We start from the raw sequence: 5334 nt of genomic DNA, 5'->3' as shown, positions 1-5334 counted from the left end.
CCATCCAAGATGAATCTTTGTTCTTGCAGGACGTTTATTTCTGAAGCATCTGTGTGAAGAATGACTAGTTTTATGACAGTGCTTACATGGATGAAGATCAAAACAGTGATCTTTCAAATGGCCAACTCGGTCACAGTGTTGGCATTTCACAATCTGTTGTTGTTGTTGTTGTTGTGGAAGAGGGGCAGAATCTGGAACAACTGAAGCTGAACTGTCATGAGGAGCAGGTGAACTGTCATGAATGAATCCAGCACTCTGAAACTGAATGGGCTTGGCATAGTCTGGAATATGAAATGACAAGTCCTTGTCATATCCAAGACCAGTTCTGTGCTTGTTGTGGACAAGCTATTCCCAAGGTCTGATGATGGGCTTGGGAAGTGCAGACTGAGTTTCTGCATCTGTATGTACAGCTGCTGCTTTATTGGGCATTGGATCTGAAACATTATTGACTTGCTGTTGATAGGTGGTTGTTTCAATGTTCTGAACAAAAACAGGTTCAGAATGATGTCTTCTTTTATGTAGCTCTTCTTGCTGTAGCTGTGATTCAAGCTGCAAAAATTCTATCTTTTCCTGTGCATTTTGTAGACATGTCTGAATTTGTGAGAGAGATCCTTTGCTGATTTGTAATGTGTCATCAACAGTAGATAATATCAGAGTTTTAAGGAACTGTAATACTTCACTGGTTCTGGCCATTTTTTCTTCAATGTCTGATTTACACCTTCAAAACTGATCACAACTACTACTCAATGCAGAAAAGTAATATCTACTCACAGTACACAGCAATATCCTTTGCAATATAAAGGATTACAATCAGCTCACCAAAATCTTTATGCAGCAGTGGAATCAAGGAATCAATGCACTATAATGAGTTTTAACTACAATGCCACAATTGGGGCAGCAGGAACTGCAAACTTGTTTGGATCCTTCAAGTACTCCTTCACTTTCAAATCAGCATCAGCAACATGTTCCCAAAATCCAGGTTCTTTAAAACGGACTAGTAACATGCATCTCAGCAATTTCACAACTGTACCATTGTCTTTTAATGCTTCCACATGTAGTAATAGTCTCCAAATAAACTTATATTATCCAGTAGCAAATTCAGAGATTAAATGCAACGACCATTAAGTGATAGCTACTACATAATGGACTGTTCTCATTCAAAAACTTAACTTAAACAAAGAACAGATTGGAAGATAGAACCCGACAATTAAATGTCAGCGAATACAAATTAGTAGATATGCAATTATCAGTCCCCAAAATGGCACCTCAACATTTGTTTATGATGTACGCTGCCCAGGAAATGGAAGAATAGATTCCCTCTTCACCACAGTCCTTGTATCATCATCAAACCATACTCATTCAACTTCTGAGATAGCATACAGTCCCTTTAATGCAGCTACATCAATAACAGAAGGTGGAAACACGCAAAGAATACCGGTGACCTTGATGTCAAAAGGCTTACAACTAAGCCAAAAGAGGATCTTTATAATCAAAAGCCAAAAGAACTTGTATCTACTAGCATTCCTTCAAGTGTAACTACAGCAGTACAGGATGCCTCTTGCCCTTCTCGGTTCACATACATGGAGAATAATTCAATTCAAACTCAAATGGTGGAGCACATATCTCTGGTCATGTTCCTCTTGTCGCTGGAGCAGCGTTCTTAGCATGGACATTTTCAAAACGAGATATACAAGAACATATTTACCACCCTTACAAAGTAGTCACAACAACATTGTTTGAGAACTAGTGTTATTAAAATGGTGTCGGTCTAACTCAGAATGGTGGTATTAAACTGCGTCCAGGTTGGCTCAAACTTGAGGCAAGTAATGTATTGATTTTACAGGTGGGCACGGTTATATGATATGGCAAGTAGACAATGTATACAACGTAATAGGGTAATACATATATATGAACAACGTATATGCAGTCAACACACAAATAATAATAACGATACCAAGGACAACATGAGAGTGGTAAGGAAGGTGGAGGTTCCAACAGCGTGTCAACCAACAATGGAGTGATACCAGATACGATGGGAGCGCTGAATAAATGATGGTCTTCTTCAAACACGGGGCTGTCCTTCACTGGGCCAAGAATATATTGCAGCCTGCTGGAAATGTTGAATATACATGAATTAAAGCAACGTTAAACCGCATTACAACAACATTAATATATATTGTGTATGGTAGTCTCAATATATATATGAGAAGGCCACACACAATCCCATATCGCGTCTCTGAAAAATAAGCTTCCGTAGCGGTTATTGGATCCTTCAGTTTTGGTGCGTGATCGACCACTTGAGTGGCAGAGTTGCTCCTCTGATTATCGTAGCGATGTCTTCTATACCTGCAACCACAGAGTCTCTCAGTCGTGCCTTGGACATCAAGAGCACTGACCCTGCAGGGGCTATTTCTGTTCTTCATTAGATAATTGAGAATCCTTCATCTTCACCTGAGTCTCTTCAGATCAAAGAGCAGGCAATTTCAAACCTTTCTGATCTCCTCACACAGGAGAAGCGGGGGGAGGAGCTGAAGAGTCTCCTTACAGTTCTACGCCCCTTCTTTTCTCTGATTCCAAAGGCTAAGACTGCTAAGATTGTCAGAGGAGTAATTGATGCGGTTGGAAAGATCCCAGGAACATCATAGCTTCAGATAACTCTATGTAGTGAAATGGACGCGTTTGGAGAAACGAAAATTTTTAAGGCAAAGGGTTGAAGCAAGGCTTGCTGCTTTATTAATGGAAAGCAAAGAGTACTCGGAAGCTTTGACACTCATTTCTGGTCTTGTAAAAGAAGTTAGGAGGCTGGATGATAAACTGCTGCTTGTTGATATTGATTTATTGGAGTGTAAGCTTCACTTTTCTTTGAGAAATCTTCCAAAGGCTAAGGCTGCCCTAACTGCAGCCAGAACAGCTGCAAATGCGATATATGTTCCGCCTGCTCAACAGGGGACTATTGATCTCCAGAGTGGAATCCTTCATGCCGAGGAGAAGGATTATAAAACAGCTTGTCCATGCACATATCCTTCAGACCGGCTTCGAACCCGATACCTTTTTAGAAACCAAACTTATGATAATGTATGCCAAGAGCGGGTGTTTCAATGGAATGAAAAGAGCAGCACAACGTTTCATTAATGTCAGAACAGTGTACAGTAATGTCACCAGCGTTTAGTAATGAGGTGTAGTAAAAATGGAATGCGCAGAGGTCGACAGGCGTTTCTGAGGCAGAGTCAGAGGTCAGGTAACGCAGAGCATTAATATTCAACAGCCATTCAATAATGATACCAACGCAGCGTTAAAAGAGCGTTAATATGATATGGACAACGTTCAAATGGAAACGCATTCAAAGATGTTATGAAACAGCGTTAAACCGATATGGACAGATGTGCAACAGCAGCAGCTAATTATATGGAGCAGCGCAGGAGCAATGGACAGAGATGTCAGTCAGGAGTAGCGCGTTAGCAACAAAAATGTACACAGTGATAGAGATAATGAAGACCACATCAGCGCTATTCAAGGCAGCTCAGACACAGAATTATGGGCAGAGGTGCAGGACTAACATGCACATAACAGGCCACAGAAAAACAAGCGGCTTTGATACCATGTTAAACACACATGGAAAACATAGAATAGGAAAGATAAATCATTGAGTACTTTTTTATTAACATCAGATATACATTTATAGTACAAATATGTGACTCTTGGGTTTCAGATCCCAAGGTCTCTTGGACTCCTTTTGTCCATTCGACTTCCACACTAACCCACTTAGGATTAGGTGTCCAACATTTTAGATTATAAAATCACACACCTTCTTATCTTATCGATTGATCAAGCTTATTTCCAAATGTGGTGGGCCCTCCCACACTTGGAGTAAGCTAACTTTTTTTCTTTTTTCGATGTGGTTCATGGGGCACCGGAGGTGGGCCGCTACGTCCACGTAGAAAATCACGGCCATCAGGCCTAACCCCGAGGGCGTCGAGGAGATTTGACCCCGTGACCTCCCAAACCGGGAGAGTACTATCAATGGGAATGGAGTAAGCTAACTTATTGTAATGAAAGAGATATTTAAAGAATTAAAAACATGACTCAAAATCAACCATGCTGGCAAAAATTCTGGTTCACAACTTGAAAATAGCCATATGCATAAAAATTCAGAATAGAGTCTTGAAAACAAATTACATAGATCATTGTATCTTGCTAGCACGCTAGCACTGTATTCTATTACATCGACCTTTATAGGAAACTGATTAAATGTAAAACTAACAGTGAATCTAACTAAGGAAATTTTCACTAACTAGAATTAATCCAAGCATATTTGATTTGCTTTAAATAGACTTTGCCTTGCTTGGATGAAATGTTTCCCTTTGACATAATTGACTGCTAACATTAGAGTAGTCTGCTTTGATTCTGATCTGGAAGATCTTCAATTTTGAAAGCATCGAGCTCAACGTAATGAAATCTTCTTAAGTTGTGTACATCAATCTTCAAGAAGTCAAAAAGGAATGTAGAAGAAGTCCACCTGGCCACTACCGTCTTGAGTACAGATCAAGGACCAATTGTTTGAGTATGAAAATGAGAATGATTTTGATGACAAGGCATCCTTTCCATCCTTGTGTTGACCTGCCAATCCTGCCACTAATCTTCACAGCTAAACCTGTAAATAGATAGTTAGCATATTAAGAATATGACTCAAAATCCACTTAAACTTAATCATAAATAGAAAAACAATGCTAGTTAGATGCATTTACCTTTGGTCATATATGAGCAAGGTTTAGGTAGTAATGTAGGTGGTAGGGTAGGTGGAAGGAGTACTTTTCAGACAAAAGATGGTGAAAATAGGGGTGAAAAGCAGAAAATTTGGGGACAAAAATGGGTGCCAACAATATGAAATGCATAGTTCCTTACAGAATTTAGCCTTCTTATTTTTGAATGATAGTGAAGAATTATTCAATAAAGGAAAGGGTTATAATCCCAATTCTTTCCTAGAAATGTGGAAGTAATTGGAAGGAGTTATCGAGAGATACATTACATGAAATGGGAGATATGACATGGTCTGCGAACACCACCTCAATTTGATGGCATACTTAAGGCAAAAGGTATCCCTGAATATCCCCTTCTTCTTGAAATTTGACTTACATGAGAATGCATATAGAATGAAAAAAATGAATGACCCTACCTCAGTAGTGGGTCACCACGGGATAATAAAACTATTATTAGTAAGAAGTTTAAAATAAGTTCAACAAACGTGGAAAAATATTGTAGAAGAAACCATGCATGGACAAGAAGCTCAACTAGAAAATGTTCAAGAAAGCTCTGAAGTTGATGAAAACCCTGAGG

The 5334-nt window shown here is 39.3% G+C and overlaps 1 pseudogene; it reads left to right on the top strand.

Annotated features, from left to right (window-relative positions):
* The first annotated feature begins 2303 nt into the window (after window positions 1–2303).
* On the top strand, window positions 2304–3132 carry LOC149265218 (26S proteasome non-ATPase regulatory subunit 11 homolog pseudogene; annotated as a pseudogene).
* Window positions 3133–5334: the final 2202 nt, after the last annotated feature.

This window comes from Pinus tabuliformis, chromosome 6 (genome assembly GCF_031772625.1).
Source record: "Pinus tabuliformis cultivar Carrire ecotype Pingquan chromosome 6, CPIR1, whole genome shotgun sequence".
NCBI lineage: Eukaryota > Viridiplantae > Streptophyta > Pinopsida > Pinales > Pinaceae > Pinus > Pinus tabuliformis.
The sequence above is the reverse complement of the archived record's forward strand: the minus strand, read 5'-3'. Positions and strand labels throughout refer to the sequence as shown.